The following is a 25,023-nucleotide window of genomic DNA, read 5'->3' as shown; positions in this document are numbered from 1 at the left end:
GGGAATTAACGGGAATTAATGGGAATAAACTGGATATTTTTAATATTGCTTGTTATAATACTGTTAGTCTATAACAGGGAACTTAAATGTAGTTGAAAAAAAACTACAATTATTACAAAGCAAAATGTTTATATTTATGTTTGTATACGATGGAGTTTGTGAATGAATTACCCAACATTTCCAGTTAATTCTTGTAAATTCCCATTAATTCCCATAATTTCCATTAATTCCCATGAAAGTTTCCAAATTGGAATGTTTCCAAAATTCCCCAGCTTAACTTTCCATGGAAAGTTTCCAGAAATTTACCAAAAAATTTCCGGTCCGAGAAGAATTCCATGCAGGAAGAAGTTGCACGTCATGAAATGGAACTCGCCGTGCCGCAGAGACAGGCGACAGCAAAGGAGAGCAAAAAAGGCTCAACCACCATCACTTACCACTCAGTATGTGGATCGGCCTCTACAGCCATCTGAAGACCCACAGGTGCAAGACCCTACAGAGAACAGTTATGATGACCGCATGATGATTATGTGTGTGTGTGTGTGTGTGTGTGTGTTTTACCTTAAAACTGCAGTACATGATTCAATGATAGAATGAGTTTTGTTTTTACAAGAATCCTGAATAAGAAACCCTAACCTACTATTAAGCAGATTATATTATCAGTGTTTAATGTGGCTCACAACAAATACTGTATATAAAGTAAGTGCATAAAACATATAAATGAATAATTTCTTTTCATGAATATAGCTGTCCCCCCAAAACACTTGAAATCCTTCACCCTGTAAAAGTGAGAACAGAAATGTGTCTGCCACAGAAAATACAGAGAAAGAGAAACATGCCTTTATTGCCATGAATTTGTTTTCCAGTTTAGTTCATTCATTCTGCTTATGTGTAGCCAAGAGACCCAGTGCAATTTCCCACATTGCGCTGAGGCAGTTAAACACAAAAAACATCCTGCTTTAAGTCCTGCATCAGAGCTTGTAGCAGAATAATTTTGGAAGAAAGATAAGATTGATCTAAGGACATGAACTCTGCTGAAGGTGTCCTCAGCTCTGTAAAGTGCAACAGCCTGATCAATCACACAAATACATCCAAACCAAGCCCGCTGATTATCTAGACAAACAACATTAATCTGAGCTTAGGCTGGATAAAATAATGATGAGGTAAGATAAAATCACTGATGGACTGGCAATGGAATATGTCTTTTTCCTCATCTCCCATGCAGAAATGCAAAGATTAAAGAAAACCATGGAGCTTTTGCTTTTCTTTCTGATGATCCCATATTGAAAAGTGCTGAAGACGATGCCTGGAGGCTTACAGAGTGGGATGGGCGGGGGGTATGGCAGCCCATACATACCAATGACATTGATCCCTGAGCAGGGCCTGTAAGAATGCTGAGATGGCCAAATGCACATTTTTTATTCTGGTAAGAAAAGTGCGTTATGTTCCAACATCAAGCCATCTCTGGGCTGTTTTGATGAGCTGGGCGGTATTTGGGATGAGTGGGCCATTTTTGTGTCCTTCAGTTTTAAAACAGCAGCAGAGCAGACTGGGGACCAGAGAAAAGGCCCTTTATTGTGTTATGTAGCAGTGATCCAGAAAAGGACCCTTCGCTGCTCCCAGTACCTACCCCCAAGGACCCCTGGCTGCAATGTTCTACCAGGCCTTGAATCACAATGCTGTCACTGCAGGGACCCAAACACTTTGAGCTTCATTCTAATATCCTTACACATTCATATGTGTGTGAGGAGTTATACATATTTCATCACATTGCATTATCCATTTCTACCTGATGCAATATTTAATACACTTTATTACCAATGATTTTTCAGCTTCTCAGAATTATTATTATATTATTAGTATGTTTTTACTTGGAGAAAGATATAGAATTTGATGTAGCAATACTAATTATGCTAACTCTTCTTTTGTGTACTTTTTGAAAGAACTTTGAGTATACTTTGGCTTTTATTTATCTTACACATTATAATTCACATCCACTAAAGTATAGCCATGACAAAACGTCTTTTTTCACAGAAGACATTTTGATGATGGCTAAATTTCTTTTCTGTGTCAGTTTCAGGGTCTTAATTAACAATTCCAGTGGTAACAGCCGTTGTAGTCACATCTTTAAAAAGTCATAGTTATCAACAAAAGAATAAAATGTGGGGAGGTTACAGGCTCCTCGTCACTCTGCACAGATCTGATGTTCATCTGCTGCCATGTTTAGTCTCTTCACTGGAGCAGAATCTCCACCAACTTTTCCACCTCCAGTGTTGACCACCCAGAGTAACCTTGCCATTTGACAACATTACTGCCAGAAGCATACTCTTTCCTGCCCTATCATATTGATGTGTTAGCCTGTTACTGTATCTGGTTCATTGTTGCATGTTCCTCACTACTTGCTAGTTGCTAGTAGAGAGAAACCATATTTAGTTGTGTAAACACTTCTATTATAAACAATCATGTTTGTGGATCATTTTTTTCAGTAATTGTAGCTATGGTTTCTTGTACTGTAGCTTGTAGCTTACCTGTCTTTTACAATGTCCAGCTTCAGCTCTGCTTCCATCAAAGTTAAAGGTCCCATGGCATGAACATTTCACTTTATGAGGTTTTTTAACATTAATATGCGTTCCCGCAGTCTGCCTATGGTCCCCCAGTGGTTAGAAATGACGATGGGTGTAAACCGAGCCCTGGGTATCCTGCTCTGCCTTTGAGAAAATGAAAGCTCAGATGGGCCGATCTGGAATCTTCTCCTTATGAGGTCATAAGGAGCAAGGTTACCTCCCCTTTCTCTGCTTTGACTGCCAAGAGAATTTGGCCCACCCATGAGAGAGAGACATCATGGCTTTCAAACGAGAAAAGTGGCAGTTGGTCAAGGCCACACCCCCACCCTCCACCTTGCCCCCCTTGCTGACAAGCCCTCTATTTGGGACTGGCTCCAGAGGGGGGCCCCAGGCTTTCTCGAACAGGGTTACTTCTCCTCTCTATCAATTTTTCATAGGGTCTTTTTGAACCATTCTTAGTCTGGCCCCTCACCTGAGACCACTTTGCCATGGAACACCCTACCAGGAGCACCAGGCCAACAGCCCTCCAGTTTATAAGGACACACAAACCTCTCCACCATGATAAGGTGATGGCTTCCCGAGCTTTCTTGCTTTGAATTAAACTTTATTATTATTATTATTAAACTAGATAATATTTGGCAGTGTTTAGAAGAAAATAATGAGTTTACATTTCAAAATACAACTTGAGAGATCACAATTTGTATGATGTGTATTGTATATGCCTGTGTACAGTACCCTGGTGTGGGTTAACTGTAGTGTAAAGACTCTATGGTGGCACTGTGCAGTACGACCCCTGTCATTTCATGGTTTCCCCATAAGAGGCAGTTTCAGGCTTTACATGGACTCATAATGAAGGTCAATCGGTGGCCGTCATTCTCTGGAGTCTCAAGAGGGAACAACAGTTTGTCCCCAACATGTCACACACACACACACACACACACACACACACACACACACACACACACACATATATATACTCCCAAATACATACAAATATGAAGTACACACACATAAAAGTATGCATAGAAACAATCATGCATGCAGACACAGGCACACTCCCAGTGACACAAAGCCAACTCAGCACAGCTGTGGCTTGGTTTGATGTGAGCATGGTAATCCAGGCAGAAGAGGTCGTTTCCCAGCTTCACTCACGGGTACAACCTACACTCTAAAAAAAATTATAGTGGCTCAACTTTAAAAAATTAAGGTAACAATTTGCATGGACTTTTTTAAGTAGTTCCAACTCAGCCATTATTGAGTAAATTCCCTGATTCTTTTAGAGTCAGACTAACTCAATTATTTAAGTACAATCAACATGACTAACAAGCTTAATTAAAGTAAATCTACTTAAATTTCATGAAAATGTTTAGGTAATATTAAGTTGTCAAATAACTTAATTTAGGCTATTTTAACTTATTTATTTTACTTCCATTCTACTCGGAAATGTCTAATTGTTACCTTAACTTTGTGTTAGTAACTTAATTCACTTTAGCCAGAATAAAATACACATAGCAATTCCTTTTTAATGATCAAACATTTTATTGTAAAAGCAATGTAAACTTATAAACTATATTATTATAGTACTATTTTATAACTTATAAAAAAAATAAACATGCCTACTTAGACAAAAAAAAAAAAAATTCACACCCAAATCAGTTTTAACAGGGAACTTCAGTATTTTCCAACCTGGGCCCTATTTCCCCATGCGTGTGTGCCAGACTGATGGGGAGAAGAATGTCTTTATATAGTCCAGTACTGAGGGAGAGCGCATCAGCCGGTGACCACAAAATGAGCTAAAACGTAGTTCTAAGAGGCAAATGCACACCGTCAAAGTGTGTTCACAAATAGTGCTCTTTTTTCCTCTAACAGGCTCAGGTGGTTACTCTAATTCCTGACAAAAGTATGGAAAGCATTTCCCTTACCCTTCACTTGTTTCGGCTGTGTAAAACCAAGTCTCCTAAGAACTACGTTTTAGCTCATTTTGCAGCTGCCAACTGATACGCTCTCCGTCAATACTGGACCAATTAAAGATATTCTTCTCCCCATCAGCCTGGCACACACACACACACACACACACACATATAGGGCCCAGGTTGAAAAATACCGAATGTCAAAATGAAAAGTGTGTTTGGGAGCTTATAAGTCAAATACTTGCAGGCTTTTACAAGGAAGTTTCCCTAAAAACAAAGGAACATGAAATTAATGTAATGTCAATTTTGCAGGACCAATCCCCTGAATCAAATGCTTCATTCTCTGTGCATGTTGAAGAATACAATACAAATAAAACACCATGCACCATGTGAAAAGGAATACATAAATTAAATGTTGCTGGTGTTGGAAAAAACATATTAAACAGCTACATGTGTTTTTCATGGCGAATAAAGATTAATGTTTCCAAGGGACTTTGTAAATAGTGTCTGATACTTATTAACACTTCCAAAAAACTGGCAAGAACACTAAGCATTGTTATTAGGTGTACCTAATGAAGTGCCAACGGTCAACAGTACAGGTGCTGTTTCTTGCACAACAAAACTTTACAAACATAACAGTGCAACATATCCTGTTGAATTATTTGAGGACAGTCTAATTCTTCACATTTTTATCACAGCAGTTTACTTTTTAAAGACATTACCTTCGGACTGGCTTTCAGCTCATCCAGCTCAAGGAATATCTTTTTTAATACCTCAAAAGTATTTTTCAGTTCTTTTGGGTAGCTCAGGTTGAGTCCGTATATCAGCCCCATTAGCAAGGCACAGGCTCTGGGTACGTCCAGGTCTTGCAGGACTTCTGTTCCCTCAATGAAGATCCTCGCGCTGGTTGGATCAGACATGGTGGCACCTCTAGATATGACAATCTTCATCACTTCATTGACAATATCCCCAGCATCCTGGCATAAGTAGGTCAGAATCAATGTCAGTGTTTTAGTCATCATATTTAAAACAAGAGTAACACAAAGTACCAGTGTGTCTGAACTTTAGCGTCTAATTTACCTACCAACTGCTCTTTGAAGAGATCATCCTCCTTTTCTCTGAGATACACCATTAAGCCACGGATAGCGACCTCTTTTCTTTTGTCCACAGAAAAAAAAAAAATGCTAAACAGCTCCTCTATGAATTTGGGTTTTTAATAATTACATCACTAGGAAAAAACACCAAAGAATGAGGTTTATAAGACTTGGGCTGTACAAATTACCAATCTGTATTGTTTTTAATTAAAATCAAATAATGAATTGATCATTAAAAAAAAAAAGCCTTATATTAAATGTGTTGGCCATGTCTATAATGTTTTTAGAGATCAGTCCTTGGTGTTTCAATTCATTTTAAAACTAAGAAAACTGCTTGCAAAAATCTGAACAGAAATGGGCTTTTGTCTTACTCCATGCTTTTTCAGAATGCAAACATTAACGGCAGTTCAGTGCCAATTAACATTGTTAAGCTACCACTGCAAACAAAAGATACAAAAGACTGCTCTGAAGCATGGTGCTCTTAAAGGGGTGATAGAATGATTATATAGGGTATTTTACACTGTTCCTTAAGGTCTCCTAATGGGGTATGTAACATTGGTTGGGCTGAAAATTGCCCGAATGATATTTTATTAGGCCCTTAACTACCCTGTGAATATGGCTCTATTTGGAACAAGAGCTTTTCTTCCAAATATGGTATGCTCATGAATATTCAGAATGAGCTACGCGCTGATTGGTTTGAGCAAACTACATAGGAACACATGGGAGACTCTCATATTTCAGACACTGCAAAGTTATACATTGTTTATCGGGCTATTTCGTTATTAAATTCACTTCTGATACTTTTTTAAGCGAGAAATCAACTATATAAAGCTCAAATATGGGCCGTTTTACGAAGATTGATGGCTAATTGCAAATTTGGTAAGACTGTGTGTCGGAGTTCAGCCGCCGGTGCTGCCTCTTCGCCCGGCCTGCCTTCCTTCACAGACCCCGGCCTGCTATGAGGTACTTGGAGCTCGGTCACGGCTGCAGCCCACAGCAGGGACTACCAACACCGCTGCCCTGACAGAGATCCAGGGCCTTCAACTCCCCTCTTCCTGCTAGCTAAATGGCCCGTTGTGTGAGAGTGAGAGCGCCGTCAGCGAGCTTGTTACACCAGCAATCTGTTACCACATGTTACACACATGTCACGCCACTTATACAAAATCTAATTAAAGGTCTTATAAAGCTAACAACGGTGTCCGATTTCAAGTTAATGAATATTTGTGAAGACAAAGTGTTTTGTTAGCTGTGACTGTCCCCTTCAATCCTAGCTATGTGTAGCTACAAACCACGGATAGTTAGCTTCCTTTTCGCCTTAATTCGATTATATTTACAGTTTGAATTTACGTCCACTACACAAACACAAACATCTAAATATATGTCTTATAAAGCTAACAACGGTGTCCGATTTCAAGTTAATGAATATTTGTGAAAACTAGGTGTTTCGTTAGCTGCGACTGTCCCTTCAATCCTAGCTATGTGTAGCTAAAACCACCCACCGGATAGTTAGCTTCCTTTTCGCCTTATTCGATTATATTTAGGGTTTGAATTTCGTCCGCCACTTACACAAAATCTAACTATATGTTTATCTTATAAAGCTTATCAACTGTGTCCGATTTCAAGTTAATTTTTTTTTTTTTTTTATCCTAGCTACAAATCACGGATAGTTAGCTTCCTTTTCGCCTTAATTTGAGTATATTTACAGTTTGAATTTCGTCACGCCACTTATACAACATCTCCCTAAAGGTTTTATAAAGCTAACAATGGTGTCCGATTTCAAGATAATGAATATTTGTGAATTCCAGAGGAATTCTAAGAGGAGGCTAGCTAGCTCTCATTGATAGAGCTACATCCAGCCGCAGGCTCTATCAATGAGACTCGCGGACAAGCGGCGTTTATTTCCCCAATAGTTTGTTTAAATAACTCAACACATTATAATTACACACATTAAAAGATTAACTGGAACCTGTGGTAACAGATTGCTGGCGTAACAAGCTCGCTGACCGTGCTCTCACTCACACCCACCGGCATTTAGCTAGCAGGAAGAGGGGAGCTGCAAGCCCTGGAGCTCTGTCAGAGCACCAGCGTTTAGTAGTCCATTATCCAAAACCGGTGACTTTGGCGGCGCGGGCCGTATGGAGTGCTGTGGGTTGCCAGTCGTGGCGGAGCTCCAAGTACCTCAGAGCAGGCCCGGGGTGTGTGAAGGAAGGCGGGGTCGGGCGCGTGGGGCAGCAACACAGGCAGCACCGGCAGCTGAATTCCGACACACAGTTGGACAAAATTTGCAATTAGCCATCCATTTTCGTTAAAGTTGGCCCATATTTGAGCCTTACATAGTTGATTTCTGCGCAAAAAGTTTCAGAAGTGAATTTTGTAATGGAATAGCAGAGATATGCGCGACCTAGATTCTGAACACTACCTGATCTCAGGTCAGTTGTGTAGCCTATGTAAATGTTGGGGCGTGACCGTTCTCTTAATACACCCATGGGCTGACAAAGGTTCCGGTTTTTGGGAGGTTGAGGTCAACTTCCAGCTTTGTTGGGATTCGCCCGTTTTCAGCGGCAGTTTCAAAATATTAAATTTTCATAGTAAAGGGGTGTCAGTGGGACTTTGAGCTTCTATGTATGTCCTATTTACCCACCGAACTGTCGTTATTCAACTATGACAGGGTAAAATCGGTTTTGCATTCTATCACCCCTTTAAGACACTAGCTAGCTAAAAGTATGCTAACTCAACAGTCAGTGAATTAGCTACAAGCTACAACTTCAATTTTAGTGTGTGAAAACAACTTGTGTATGCTCATACAGTTAGTAAATGTTGCAAATAAAACAAAGAAAGATACTCACCAAGACACTTTTCTTGCAAACTCCCGTTTCTCCCGCTCTCCCTTTGTCTTGTAGAAGGCTGGTCAAGCAGCAAAACATGTCCGGGCAAGTTCAGTACTGAACTCAGCTTTTGAAAGATGCTCAGTAGAATGACAAGTAGCACTAACTCAATCCTTTTCTCTTGTTAAGAAAAGGTAAAAGTGTTTATTCATAATCAATCACTTTTCATTATTTTCATTTTGATCTACTTCTTAAAATAAGTTATCAACTTACTAAAACATGCATATGTAACAAATTCAATTTTTTATGCTGTAAAAGCTCATGATTATAAGCTTTACTTACTGATCCCATGAATGATTTTTTAGAGTGTATGATCTTGCTGTCTCTATCTTTCCGTCTCTGTCTCTTTCTCTGCCTCTCTTTCTGCCTTTCCCGGAGCTTCTGTTAGTGCCTCTATCAGGATCCCTTAGTGGCTAAAAGTTCAAGATGTTACAGTTTTTTTCAAATTGCTAACCTGCATCAGTCAATACTGAAGCGGTCCATTTTAAACTCTTCATACAGTCAGCATTACCAACATGTATCTTGGCCAAGCAATTAATCTCACCTCCAAAACTCCAACCATTAAAACACTTCATACATGTCTCAAAATCAGCTCGGTGGACCAAAACCCTGGCAACAAGTCTCACTCAGAAAGCAAACATCTCCACTCAGAACTCAGAGCATATTGGCCTAAAAAAACACTAACAACAGAGAGCATTACATAAATAATGAACTTTTACCTTTGAAGTTTGAATGATTTTTCACATAAATCTGTATTTCATTAAAGAATAAGAATAACAACTTTCACTTTAACTGTACTAAAGTTTATGTTACAAGAATGAATCTGAAATTTGCTTCAATATCCTTTATTTTTTATATATCTGTGCATATAGTCATTTACTTGTGAAAAATAAAGTTAAATCAAAAACCTATTCTATAAATTCCAGAGCTGCAATAATACTGTAATTACAAAAACTCATGTGTGGCCTAATGTTTGACCAATGCAACTAAAATCTGAACTAGTTAGTTGCAGTCACAAATGGTTTTTAATTTTTTAATTATTGAAGAATAAAGGGTCTTTGGGGATATATCAAGACTCCCTATTAGCCTTCAGACCTGTATACATAATATACATTTCTTCCTTTGTGACACTGATTCATCAAAAAAAAAAAAGAATAATTGTAAATGTTTACAGATCAGAAAAACCGACAAACTATTTAATTTCAGATGGACCATGTCTTATCGTCATTTTGAATGACAAGCTAAGATTGGAAAAAAAACATGGGACACAGAGAAAGAGCAGAGATTGAATGGCTTTGTTTTTCTGGCAGCCCTGAGGCAGCATTCAATCCCCACAGCAGTGCGACAGAAGCAGTTGATGGGAAATACAGTAGCTGAAGCAGTTTACATGTGAATATGGCCCCAGATATATGGATGATGCAGAAAAAGCACTCATTAGTATCTTACAAACCATAACACAAAAAGGCTTTTTGCTTTCAGCCTCAGCTTGTTCAGTTTGTTTTCCCTTTGTTCAATTATCAATGTCCACAATGTTGCTAAATTCATGAGCTGTGTTGTATTACAGCTCGATACGCTAAAGCACATGGAAACATCTCTCAGGAGAACTCTGGGTAATGAGTTAGAAAACTGCATTGATAATGTTGACCGTCACTCGCTGGACTGGTATTAATGTGTCAGGCTCGATAAATAATGTGTGCGTTCTCAATTTAGTGGATGCTCCCCTCACTGACCCTCTCACTTGTCTACATCTCACTGAGGCGCTTTCATTATGTAAACCTTTAGTCAGAGAGAGAGGAGACAGAGAGGGAACTGACAGCATTATTTCACTTGTAAAGTTAGAAAAAAAAATCTTTGTTTAACAAGCAAAAGAATATTAGCAAGAAGCACTTTCGGAGGTACTTGTTAGTTGATTTTTGTAATCGCCTCCTAATAATGCTAAATCTTCAAATACAGGCAGAGAATGTCTGCTTGTGGTTTTTATTAGCAGAAATGTTTTTGAAGAAAAACACAAAGTGGAATATTCAGAAAATATTTTCAGCCCAACAACCTACGCAGAAATGGAAAATACAAGACTCTAAAATGGGTTTTCCTCAACAACGAAGATTAGGAAACAAGCTCTGCTGGAGGTTGGGAGACAGAGCAGATCTTAAAGAGAAATGGAGGGATAGTTGAAAGGCCTATGAAGAGATAGAGGCAGTGACACACATCAGTGTGATAGCCTATTTGGAAAATGTTAGGCTCTATATCGCCTCTGTGTTCCTCTCACTTCCATGCGAGAGAACATGTGGTTAGAAACGGGGCTGGATGAGGGCAAGGGAAGGACAAGGTTGATGCACTCGTTTCATTTCTCCTCTCTGCTCAAGGAAAGCCCCTGCTTTGAGAAAACCGCCATCAATTGGCAGCTGTGACCCACTTTTACACATTCATACTTGAGCTACGCGCACTCACAAACACCCACACATGCTGTAATGCATCAGTGAAGAGGAAAACAGAGGCATCTGGAAAAGTCGTCCTTTGGGAGGCATTGACATGATTTGCGGGGGCTCACTGCGTTTCCCATAACTTTGGTAGTGCAGCGCTCTGCTAGGTGACTTCCCAGTGCATTCGCTGTGGCAACTGATGGCTGCACAACTAATTGGTGGAACACATAAGCAGACCAGCCTAGGGAGCTGAGGAATGTACTGTGCCGTACTATAAGGAGGCATGTGAGACCACACAATGTATAAATAATTGCACATTAATGTTTAACTGTAGTTTAAGTGTCTCCTCCGGAGTGAGGCGAAGCATTTAAGTTCCCTGAGGCTCAGCTGGAGCTGAATCGACAAACGTCATCATAGATCTGATGGACGTGTTTGTGGTTTTAGATGTATTTTTTTTTTTCTTATTCCATAACATATACTGCAAGCTCAGGTTATTGTTACTTAAAGCACTCAAAAAGAAAGAAATAACATTTTCACGCATACATTTGTGATGTGGTTTTATATATGTCAGATCGCCCCCAGTGGCAGCATAAAAAAAGATAGTGTGGTACATGTGAGAAGGGTGACGAAGAAACTGACAACATGAAATACAATGGAATTAATCTGATCACAAACACCAGCTGTAAACCGTTACTCAAGAAAATCAAGATGATCACAGATGCTTTGAACAAGACACTGCAGAGGCTTTTTTTTGTCGGTGCAGTTTGTTAATGGGAATAAATTATCCATTTAAAAATGTGCTGCACATGCTGATGCTTCCATGTGGGGGCCAGAGTTTCCCACAGTACCGAAAAAGAACCAGACCCTAATGTGATGCACACGGTGAGGTGATGATTACCAACCTGGTTAATCTGTTCTGCTTTTTTTATAAAAGGATGCAAAGGGACAGGAGAGGGAAAAGATCAGTCCAGCTTTCTCTGTCAGCTAGTGGGGGAGCAACACTGTTAATATGTTTGCAGTATTTAGGAGCAAAACAAATCAATTAGGGGTGCACGATATATCGACTCAGTGTTGTTTTTGCAATGTGATGTTGTGCAATATCAATATCAAAAATGTCCCGAAAAATCCATCGCATGTCTCATGGATGATCTGCTCCGCCGACAAACCGAGCTCAACTCCCTCCTTTTCCGTCTGGAGCGTGTGGAGAATCTTCCTTCCCCTCTTTGATCTGTTGGCCAAAGATGATGGGGCCCTGCAGCTGTTTAACCGGTTTGCCCCCCTCGCTGGCCATGATTTCGAGGAAAGCCTGGAGATGGCTGGGACACCAACATCCAAGGTAGAACACCATTCAAGGCACAGGAGACCGAGGAAGCGTTCCTCCTGCTGTATCAGCCCCCCGCACCACGGGTCTCCCAACGGAGAGCCATCCAGATCCAGCACCCTATGAAACAAGCGATCCTGGCTGTCAGCTCCGATAACCCTTCCTGACGAGCCCCACGACGTTCCCGCTCCAAGCTCCGGTTGCTATAACGAGGTTTTCACTCCGGGCCTCCCCCGCTGTTGCTCCCTATACACCGGTTCCATCCACGGAGCCTCCATTGACCAGCAAACCTAGGAACCAGGGACCCCCAGTGGCTGGTGAGTGTCCAACAACGACCAGGCCCTCGCGTCTGGCCTCCTCCGCTGCCTCCGTCGCAGCCCCAGCTCTGGAAGCTCTGTTTCTCTCTAGCAGCGATGCCGGGCCTGCACTTTCAGCTACTACTGCTAATGTTAATGCTAATGCTAATGCTAATGTAACCCTGGTTAGTTTTATAGTACTGTAATTTACAGAACCTTTTGAATGCATCTTAGTTTCTCGTCTGGTAGTGGAACTTCTGAGCTTACCTGAATGCATCACCTGCAGCTCTTGGTGTGTGAGAAGGTGAACGAAAACAAAGAAAAAAAGAGAAAAACCTTGTGCAGCCGTGCAGCAAAGTGAAGAAGTGCTTTAAAATAGAACCGACGTGATGGCGAAGTTTAAACCACCGGAGAACTTCAACTTTAGAAAGCCGGGTGAATGGCCTGCGTGGAGACAGAGGTTCACACGATTCAGGTCGGCAACAAAGTTAAGCTATGAAGACGGTGACGTTCAGGTTAGCACACTCATCTATGCTATGGGCAATAAAGCCGAAAATATATTCAAAACATTCGTCTTCACGGAGGAGGAAGACGAGAACCATTATGAAACGGTGCTCGCGAAGTTTGAGGAATACTTCGTACCGAAGAGGAACACAATACACGAGAGGGCGTGCTTCCACCAGAGACAACAGAAGCCAGGCGAAATGGCGGAGATGTTTATACGGGCCCTGCATGAGCTGAGTGAAAACTGTGACTTTGGCGAAAAGAAAAATGAACACATTAGAGACAGACTGGTGGTGGGAATCCGTGACAAAGAACTGTCCAGACGAATGCAATTAATGTCGGACCTCACTCTAGAAAACGCAGTGATAATGGTGAGGCCAGCGGAAGAAGTAGCACAACAGATAACCCAACAAGAGCAGCAAGCACAGCACACCGTGCAAGAAAAAATCCGCAGATGAAGAGAGGAGCGATGGACAGCATTACTCAGGGGATTTCAAGTGCCATCGATGCGGGAAAGAAAAACACAAAATCTCAACCAAATGCCCAGCATTAGAGTCGGAATACAGAAAATGTGGGAAAAGAGGCCATTGGGAGAAAAATTGTGTCTCGAAGTTAGTGAGGGAAATCACTCACAACAAGGAAGAAGAGGAAAGCTTCTACCTAGGTGCAGTAAGTAAAACAAAGCAAAGTAGTGTGGAACAGTGGACTGAACAGATTCATATAGGACACATTCCAGTCAGATTTAGAATCGACACAGGAGCAGATGTCACTGTAATGAACGTGAAAACATTTAGAGCTCTTAAGCCTGCAAGAAAGCTTGAGGCGCCCGACGGACCATTGGATAGCCCGGGCGGGACACTGGACATAATGGGCCAGTTCACTGCTAGTGCACTGCATACAAACAAGAAATACATCTTTAACATATACGTCGCAAGAGGGCCTACAGTAAGTAACCTGCTAGACAGGGAGACAGTGGTAGAGATGGGGATGGTGAAGAGAATACAGCAGATTAGGACAGCAGTGGGAATCCAGGGGGGGCTCAAAACCGACCCGCTGAAGATCCACCTAAGAGAGGGGGCTGTCCCATATGCTGTCCACACCGCCAGAAGAGTCCCTCTGCCACTTCTTCCCAAAGTCCAAGCGGAGCTACAGCGAATGGAGGAACAGGGCGTGATCGTAAAACCAAGACCCAACCAACAGACTGGTGCGCACCAATAGTGCCAGTTATGAAGCCTACAGGTGCCATCAGAATCTGTGTGGGGCTCCAAAAACTGAATGAGAACATAAAAAGAGAGAGATACCAACTGCCCACAACAGATGAGACACTAGCTAAGCTAGCGGGATCTACGGTCTTCACGTCACTTGACGCAGCTTCAGGTTTTTGGCAGATACCACTACATGAAGAGAGCAGCATCCTCACCACCTTCATAACACCTTTTGGCAGATACTGCTTCAAGCGGCTGCCCTTCGGAATCAACATCGCCTCAGAAATCCATTCGCATTCGAATTCCAACGCAAGATGAACGAACTGTCGGAGGGCCTGGAGGGCCTGGAGGGCGTAGCAGCGTACATGGATGACGTGATCGTGCATGGAAGGGATATGGCCTCACATGACAGACACCTACAGGACACACTGGAGAAGATGGAGAAGGCAGGCCTTAAGTGCAACAAGGAAAAGTGTGTATACAGACAACCTACCTGTCAAATAGATCAAATAGGTGGACTACAACAATACCACCTCTAAGCCTGCCAATGTAAGTTTTGGTGTGCCACAGGAGTCAGTACTTGGCCCTATTTTATTTTGCATCAATCTACTTCCCCTTGGCAATATTATGAATGCATTCAACATAAAGTTTCACTGCTTTGCAGACGATACTCAACTCTATGTTCCTATTCATGCAATGACCCCACCTAACTGAACCAACCGAACAAACTAGAGGACTGCCTATCCAAAATTAGGAGATGGATGTGCAGAAACTTCTTACTGTTGAATGCCGATAAAACAGAGCTCCTGGTAGTAAGGCCTTCCAAGTGCAAGAACTCAAAAGAGTGCTCATAGATGGTGCCACATCACTGAGAGCAAAACTGTTAAAAACCTTAGTTTTATTTTCGACTCTCAGCTAAACTTCCGAGACCACATTAAGTCTGTTACAAAAACTGCTTTCTACCATCTGAGCAATATTGCAAAGATTAGATCGATTTTAACAAAGCGCAATGCAGAAACTCTGATTCATGCCTTTGTGTCTTCTAGGCTTGATTACTGCAATGCCCTTTTTCCAGCCTCCCTGCATGTTCACTTAGAAGCCTGCAGCTCGTCCAAAATGCAGCAGCCAGGGTATTGACAAGGACCAGGAGATATGAACACAAGATATGTCTTAACCTCACTCCACTGGCTACCCATACAGGCAAGAGCCTTTTAAAATCCTCCTTTTAACCTACAAATCGCTGAATGGCCTTGCACCCTCATACCTAGCCGAACTGATTAACACCTACGACCACTCTGGTCCCTGGGGTGGCCGTGACGTGCCGACGTGTAAGGTGAGCGTATTGTGTCACTTCCGGTGTTCCCGTGTTACAAACGCTAGTTTGCTGCTCCGGCAAAAACTTACTGAACTCTGCTTCACTGTTTAAATTAGCAGCTATTTGCCTGGATTGCATTTGAATTACAATTGTTTTACTCAAGCACTTATACTTAGCTTCACTTACAGCGACTGACTCGCTGAATTTACAATTGTTAAAACACTGTTAGCTACTTTAGCTTAGCCATTAGCAATGGCTAATTCCTCTCCCTCTCCTGCTCTCTCTTGCTCTGTGTGTCAAATGTTTAGCTATTCCCCTGCCTCCTTTAGTGATAACGATAAATGTAGTATATTCGCTGTTTTGGAGGCAAGGCTTAGTGAATTTGAGTCACGGCTCCGCACCATGGAATCAGAATCGTATGCTTCCGTAGCTAGCCAGCACCATGTAGTTAATGCGGGCCAACATACTGTAGCTTCTGTAGCTTCTGCTAGCTGTCCCCCGGCAGACCCCGAAGCAGCCGGGCGAGTGGGTGACTGTCCGAGGAGCGAAGCGTGCGTTAGATCTAGACCAGGGAGTGCACATGATGAAGGTCGCTCTAAACCGGAGCGTCTTCGCCGCCTCTAACAGTTTCTCCCTACTCAGCGATACACCCGCTGAGAAGCCAGTTCTGGTTATTGGGAGCTCTATACTGCGATATGTGAAGCCAGCGGCCCGGCGGCTACAGTAGGCCTACCTACGGTCATATGCCCCGCCCGGGCTGGAGCGGGCGATATAGAAACCCATCTAAAGCTGCTGGCAAAAAGAAAACCGTAAATACAGTAAGATCATACTTCACGTAGGTGGTAATGGTCGTAAATCGGAGATCACTAAAATGAATGTTGAGTCACTTTGTGCATACGCAAGACAATGTCGGGATTCAGTAGTTTTCTCTGGACCCCTGCCAAACCTGACCAATGATGAAATGTACAGTACGTCGTCATCCTTCCAACGCTGGTTGTCGGGGTGGTGCCCAGCTAATGATGTGGGCTATGTGAATAACTGAGGGCGTTCTGGGGAAAGCCTGGTTCGATTGAGAGAGACGGCATTCATCCCACCTGGGACGGTGCCGCTCTCATATCAAAAAATCTGAACGAGTTTATCAGACATAAACCATGACAACCCAAGTTTGATATTAGTAATCAGAGGTGCAGTGCTACGCGCTCTGTGTGCTTCCGTTGGAGCAGTCAGCCCACTCATAGTCTAATAAGCACGGTGTCTGTCCCCCGGCTCAGATCGGTTAAATCAAAGGTAAACGAAAGATGGCTATACTTAACAACCTAATTGGAATTAAAACTACTGCAATAGAACAAAATAGGAAAATTAGATGTGGACTATTAAATATTAGATCTCTGTCTTCTAAAGCAGTACTGGTAAACGAGTTGATATCAGACAATAAAATTGATTTATTTTGTCTTACTGAAACCTGGCTGGGCCATGAAGACTATGTTAGTCTAAATGAAGCCACTCCTCCCAGCCATATTAATACTCAAATTCCTAGAGCTCAGGCCGAGGAGGGGGAGTTGCAGCCATCTTTGATGCAAGCCTGCTAATTACTCCTAAACCTAAATTACATTATAACTCATTTGAAAGTCTTGTTCTTAATCTTCAACATCCAAAATGGAAAACATTACAGCCAATTATATTCGTTGTTATTTACAGGGCTCCAGGTCCGTATTCTGAATTTTTATCTGAATTCTCAGAGTTTTTATCATGTTTAGTCCTTAAATCAGACCAAGTACTTCTTGTAGGTGATTTTACTATACATGTGGACGTTGACAATGACAGCCTTAGTACTGCTTTCAACTCATTACTGGATTCAATCGGTTTCAGTCAGAGGGTACACAAGGCGACGCACTGTTTTAACCACCCCTCGAACTTTGTGCTGGCATATGGTATTGAAATTGAGGATTTAATAATATTTTCGCAGAATTCGGTATTATCAGATCATTCTTTAATCACTTTCGAATTCTTACTACCTGATTATATTAAATTAGATAAAAGCTCCTACACCAGATGCTTATCTGACAGTGCTATAGCTAAATTTAAAGAAGATATTCCAACAGCATTTGACTCTATGTCATGCCTTAACATAACAGAGGACCTGTATGTTAACCTCAGTCCCTCTCAAATTGATGCATTTGTAGACGGTGTTACGACATGCCTACGGACCTAACTTTTAGACTACGGGCCCCCCTGAAAAAGAAGATGATGAAGCAAAGGAAACTAGCACCTTGGTATAACTCCCAAACTCGCAAATTAAAACAAATCTCGCGAAACCTCGAATGTAAGTGGCGTCCACCAAGGTGGAAGAATCTCGTTTGGATTGGCAAGAAAGTCTCAAAACCTATAGGAAGGCCCTAAGAAAGGCCAGATCAGACTATTACTCATCACTAATAGAAGAAAACAAGAACAACCCAAGGTTTCTTTTCAGCACTGTCGCCAGGCTGACAGATAGCCACAGCTCTACTGAGCCATCTATTCCTCTAGCTCTGAGTAGTGATGACTTCATGAGCTTCTTCAATGATAAAATTACAACAATTAGAGATAAAATTCATCACCTTTTACACTCAACTTCTAACGGTTCACCTTTAAACGCAGAGTCGTAGGAAATAAAGACTAGTCTCGACATATACTTAGACTGCTTTTATCCTATAGATCTTCAACAATTATTGTTAAAGATATCCTCAGCTAAGCCATCTACCTGTCTCTTGGACCCCATCCCAACGAGACTACTCAAAGAAGCATTACCTGTGGTTAACACCTCATTACTAGATATGATCAATATGTCTCTATTAACAGGTTATGTACCACAGTCATTTAAAGTAGCTGTGATAAAACCTCTTCTGAAAAAACCCACCCTGGATCCTGAGGTCTTAGCAAACTATAGACCTATATCTAACCTTCCTTTTCTATCCAAGATCCTTGAGAAGGTGGTTGCTAATCAGTTATGTGATTTTCTACATAGCAACAGTTTATTTGATGACTTTCAATCAGGATTTAGAAAGAATCATAGCACAGAGACGGCACTGGTGAAAATTACTAACGACCTTTTAACTGCTGCAGACAAAGGTCTTGTCTCCATTCTTGTTTTACTAGATCTTAGTGCTGCATTTGACACAATTGACCATTCAATCCTGTTACAGAGATTGGAACACTTGGTTGGCATTAAAGGAATTGCCTTGAGTTGGTTTAGGGTCCTATTTCTCTGATCGATCTCAACATTTGTGAATGTTAATGATAAATCCTCCAAGTACGCGTAAAAGTTAGCCATGGGGTTCCTCAAGGCTCAGTGCTTGGACCAATTCTATTCTCCTTATATATGCTTCCTCTAGGCAATATTATTAGAAAACACTCAATTAACTTTCACTGTTATGCGGATGACACCCAATTATACTTGTCAATCAAACCAGACGAAACCAGTCAGCTAGCAAAATTTCAAGAGTGCATTAAGGATATAAAATCCTGGATGACCTATACTTTTCTGATGTTAAACCCTAACAAAACTGAAGTTATTGTGCTGGGCCCTAAACACCCTCCTTAATTACTAGAGATATAGCTACTCTGGATGGTGTTGCCCTGGCCTCCAGCACCACTGTTAGAAATTTAGGAGTTATCTTTGATCAGGATATATCCTTTAATGCCAATCTAAAACAAACCTCAAGAACAGCCTTTTTTCATCTTCGTAACATTGCCAAAATTAGGAATATCCTGTCTCAAAACGACGCTGAAAAACTAGTCCATGCATTTGTTACTTCCAGGCTGGACTATTGTAATTCCCTACTGTCAGGTTGCTCAAATAAGTCTCTTAAGACTCTCCAGCTGATCCCGAACGCTGCAGCGTGTTCTCACAAGAACTAAGAAAAGAGATCATATTTCTCCTGTATTAGCTTCTCTGCATTGGCTTCCTGTTGAATCCAGGATTGAGTTTAAAGTCCTTTTCTTGACCTACAAAGCTCTAAATGGTCTAGCACCATCATATCTAGAAGAGCTCCTAATACCCTATTGTCCTACTAGAGCACTGGCGCCCCAGAATGCAGAGTTACTGGTGGTACCTAGAGTCTCTAAAAGTAGAATGGGAGCCAGAGCCTTCAGTTATCAGGCTCCTCTCCTATGGAACCAGCCTCCGATCTGGCGGGTGGGGCAGAAACTGTCACCTCATTCAAGAATGAACTTAAAACTCTCCTATTTGATAAAGCTTATAGTTAGGGAGTGAGGAGTTGCAGTGTTCACCTAACTGGCCCAACTGCTTCTCTTCATAATTGTTAGATTAATAATACATAACAAAGTAGAGGGAGGCAGGCCAGCCAAGCCAGATCCGGCAGGGGGAGAGTTCTAAGCCCGAAAAAGCTACCTCTCCTTATGACCTGTCTCTCTTAGTTACCTGTTATAGTTACGCTGTTATAGTCCTAGACTGCCGGGGGACTTCCTTCCTTTGACACACTGAGCTGCTCTCTCCTCTCCCTTTCTATTACTGTTTCTATTACTGTTACTATTACTATTACTATTTGTGTGCAGCCCGTCCCAGAAATGCTTGTTACTAATCCTAGCTTCTGGGGAGTTTACTCCCCGGAGTCCTTATGCTTTTTTTTCCCCCAGCGTATTTCCTTGGAGAACGTTGGCACCAAGACCCTGGTTGCAGCTGTCGCCGTGGTCCTGCTGCACTCCCTGCTGAGCTCAGCGATGCCCTGCAATGTCATGCTGCGTCCTGCTGAACCCTGCAGCTTCCCGCTACATCCAGTCACTGTTCCATTATTAATGTGACTACTATCGCCACTGTTCATCACACCCCCAACCGGCTCGTCAGACACCGCCTACCAAGAGCCTGGGTCTGTCCGAGGTTTCTTCCCAAGAGGGAGTTTTTCCTCGCCACTGTCGCACTGCTTGCTCTTGAGGGAATTACTGGAATTGTTGGAATTGTTGGGGCTTTGTAAATTATAGAGTGTGTTCTAGACCTACTCTATCTGTAAAGTGTCTCGAGATAACTTATGTTATGATTTGATACTATAAATAAAATTGAATTGAATTGAATTGGTTACCAACCTTTTAGAAATTCCTAGGGTCAAAAAGATACGGCCACCATGCCTTTTCTTACTGAGCACCATACTTCTGGAATAATCTTCCATTGTGTGTCAGAGAAGCCAGCTCTATCACCATTTTTAAATCAAAACTCCAAACATTTCTTTTGTCCAAACATTATGGACCATCATTATGACCTTCTCTATCTTTTGTTTTTACCCTTGTACCACTTTTTATTTCATTTTTATGTAAATATATATGATTTTAATGTATTTTTTGTATTTTTATTCATAACTTTTACTGAATTCCCTGTTGTACAGTGTTTTGAGACCATGTCTTATGGTGATATTGCACTTGAAATAAAATTGAATTGAAATGAATTGGAGAAGAAATGCAAAGGAGATGCAGAGAAGCTGCGTGAGAAAAAAGAAACAGGCCCTTCAGGCAGACGCTGCAAAATGTGTCAAATTGACAGACATGTTTTCGGCAGTAGCAGGACCTTCATCAGCTCCCGTGGCTGATGATAGTGGTGGTGGTGTCGGCGGCAGTGGCATGCACAGTGAGGAGGAGACAAAGATGAGGGAGTGAGGGTAGAACCTGCGGTAAGCAGAACTCCTCTTAAAACACTTTGCCCCTTGATCAAACTCAGCCAAAAACAATCTCAGTTACAGCGAGTTACAACGCATTTTAACTCGACATTTAGTGGCGTTTGTTTTTTTTATAATTCACAAGACCGTGAAACATTTCGGCACAGAAAAAAAAAAAAAGTCTGCGAGGATTATTTCCTGTTGCTGGATTCAGTGGTTGAAATGACTGCAGAGACAGATACATTTGCAAATGGACATTATTTTCAAGAGTTATTTACGCTGCGTTGAAGCAAGCTGGGACATCTGTGTCCTGTCAGTGCCGACAGCAGTGTGACCGAGCAACTGACAGATAACAACATGTCTTTAGTCTTGCTACACGTAATATCATTACATTTTATCAGCGGTGGAAAGTAACTATACCATAGGCGACTTTTTATTTTCATTTTCTCCTACTTATTAGGCTACTTCTAGTCCACCACAATTCAGAGTCAAGTAGGCTATTGTACAATTTACTTAACTATAAATTTTATAGCTTTAGTTACTTTGCAGATTCTGATTAATAAATACAAAATAATATGAATAAATTATTATGTATATAGTGGATAAAGATGAGACTTTGTTGATCCTGTGGTGAAATTCACAAGCTACCTGCCGAGTCATACTTCCACTTTTATTTTGGTGAAAGTAACACAAAAGTAGTGTAAAGCATTACAATTCAGAGACAGTAATATTGTAATATAACTAATTACTCTCAAATGACAGTAAGTAGTAATCATTAATGTATTACATTTTGGAAGTAACTTGCCCAACACTTATGAGGAGTATACTGTTTTATTGTATTAATAAATGGCACTTTTTTGAAATATTTAATGTATCAACTCTTACTGTACAGAAATTAATATATCTATATATTTACACTACACTAACATAAGTTGTTTTTATATGTTCACCTTTAAATATGTCACATAAGGGAGAGCTGCTATAGGTGAAGTATACCATTAATAAGCCCCACACCAAAACTCAAAACACAGTGCAAACTTCCAACTACTATACTACTACACAATCCTCAATTAGTTTATATATTACTAAAAATGTTTCAATTTTCATATAGCTCTACATCAGAAAAACACACAGACAATCATAAGATGTATGCCAGATGTTTTTTCCCCAACTGAGTACAATAAGCATAAGCAAATAAAGAAATCTCTTACCAGGTTTGAGATCTCACAAATAAACACATGGAATGAGTATGTAACCTCTAGGTACAGTATATCTAGGTTAATTTGAATATGAATGAATTCATAATTAATGACTTTAACCTGGAAACTGGGAACCACAATATCTGTGCTGGTTTGTGTCCTGTGTTAAACTGTTTAAGAAACGGGCCTGGTGATCTTCTGGCAGGATGTGGAAAGGGGGGCAGGTGCAGCACTGCTACCTCGTAGAGTCTTTGGTCACGTAGTCTTGCTTTGCCAGACCTTCCTCCACAGTGCTGCAGAGGAAGGTCTGTCTAGTCCACACAGCATTCCGGGATGGGAGAAATATGTGTTTCTTACACAGCCGGACCCTTCTCCACAGCGCTGTGGAGGAAGGTCTGGCAAAGCGAGATGTAACCTACTCCTGGGTAAGTACACCTTCGCTTTAGGTTCGTGAGGAGGGGAGTTCAAGTGCAATGAGCAGACACACACCTGGGTTAAAGTTACTTAGACTTTAGTAACCACATGTAAAAACATAAAATGGGCCCATTTGAAAATAAAATAAATTGTCCTTTAAGTTGACTTATTGTGTTTCCTTGGATTTAATTGAAAGTTCCTTTCCAATCCTCGCTTCAAGTGTAAAGTCAAGTTAGTCAAGTCAATAGTCAGTGTGTGGATATCCGAAGAGTGATGACCAGTGGAGTGACTGGTCCAATCCTACCACGAAGCAGATAGGGCATCTGGCTCCTTCAGTGGATAGGATTCAGTGACAGAAATCAACTGGGTTGGCTCGCCATCTATGGAGATCGATGAATCTTCTCCCAGGACTTTTCAAATCCAACCAAAAATGACTTAGTTCTAGGGCTGAAACGATTCCTCGAATAAATTGAATAATTCGATTACAAAAAATCCTCGATGCAAAATGACTTGCCTCGAAGCTTCGTTAAATCAATGTTACCAACGTATCGCTGATGGATGGTGTTTCCGTACAGAGCATTATTACTGTCGCATACCAGACGCGGCTCAGTCTGCTGCTGGCGACAGAGCGTAAATAGTGAGGGGCTAAGAGACAGGCTGGAGAAAACGACAGAAAGTGTCCAAAGTTTGGAATCAGTTCAAACGTAATTAAAACTAAAACTCTGTACAGTGTGTCTACTGCAAAATCAAACTAGCTTACCACGATAATAGAACGACGTCAGTGCTTTAGCATCTCAACAGAAAACATGGAGTCTAACGTAATCATCCATTCCACGAAGCGGACCCGACAAAAGTAAATAACAGTCGTATGGACGGTGGAACTACACCAAACACAACAACTACCAAAATCAAAGACAAGAAAATACGTAGTGGTGACCACGATCTGATCTAAAGAGCTGACGCGTTGACTATCCCTTCGGAAAAACAGCTGATTGTTGCGCATCTCGCTCTCTCTCTCTCTCCACGGAGAAACAGCTGATCATTGATCTAATAGCATAAGTGTAACAGAGCTGTGTGACATTATAATCAAATATATAAATGAAAATAGGTTGAGTATAACTAATATTTACATATAGGCCTACTGTATATACAGATCAGTCTCAGGTTGAAACTTGTAGTTAAGTTGCACAACTTAATGTAATGTTTGTGTATGTTTAATGTATGCCTTAGTTTGAGGTTGATATTTGAAAAAAAAAATCTTTAAAAACAATGTAATATGGCACTTAAATGCACTTAATATGTTTTGAGAGATGATATTGTAAGCAATGTAGGCAATACAAATGTAGTTTTTTTCCAAAAATGTTGCTTTTTTCCCTAGTTTTGGTTGTTTAAAAACGCAAACAAAATTTATCCGATTAATCGATCGATAAAGTGCTAGATTAATCGATTACAAAAAGAATCAATAGCTGCAGCCCTACTTAGTTCCTATGTACTCGCTTATCAAAATTATAATCTGTAACAATTTATTACTTACTTTATTACTACTTTATTACTCTTCTTAATGTATTTATCATCTGGGTTACACCTGCCCCCTCTAAATAGGCATGATTCCCTTCATGGTTGTCTCTAATGGGAAGGATTACCCTCAAATGTTTCAACTAGAGCTTTATTAAAACTTTCTAGAATAGTCTGGGCAAAAGAAAACAGGGGTTTACCTAACTGGGGATAAGTAAACTTTCCTGGTGCCCTTCTCTGGCGTTCAGACTTTCGTAAGGTGTTACGATCTTGCTCTTACGATCTGTACTTACAGGATTAGTAACTGTGGGTGCTTGATCATGTATCTGAGAGACATCTGCCAAATCAGCTGGACTTGGCAGGGGACTAAGAATTTCTGCTATTGCATTATCACTCTGCTCTTGAGAAGACGGCCTTGGCAAACTTGGCTCACTTGCAATCAATGGGTCCATCTCTCTCTGTTCAGTGTGTGGCTCAGTTTCAAGCTCCAGGTTCAGTTGAGCATCTCTCTACAGATTCAGTGTCAACCGGAGGATCATCAGCTGAGTGCTGAGTGAGGTTTGCATTTCCTTCTTCTGCAGCGGAGTTCAGTGTATCAGTATGTCTAGCGTCAGGTACACACACTGACCCACAACACAGACGGTGTACACTGGTAGCTCTCCAGCTCTCTTCTGGACAACATACACATGGGCTCCCATCGGTCAGCAAGTTTATGTTTGCTTCAAAGTCTGAGATTGCATAC

The sequence above is a fragment of the Perca fluviatilis genome, chromosome 21 (genome assembly GCF_010015445.1).
Source record: "Perca fluviatilis chromosome 21, GENO_Pfluv_1.0, whole genome shotgun sequence".
NCBI classification, from domain to species: domain Eukaryota; kingdom Metazoa; phylum Chordata; class Actinopteri; order Perciformes; family Percidae; genus Perca; species Perca fluviatilis.
Note: the sequence above shows the minus strand (reverse complement) of the source record.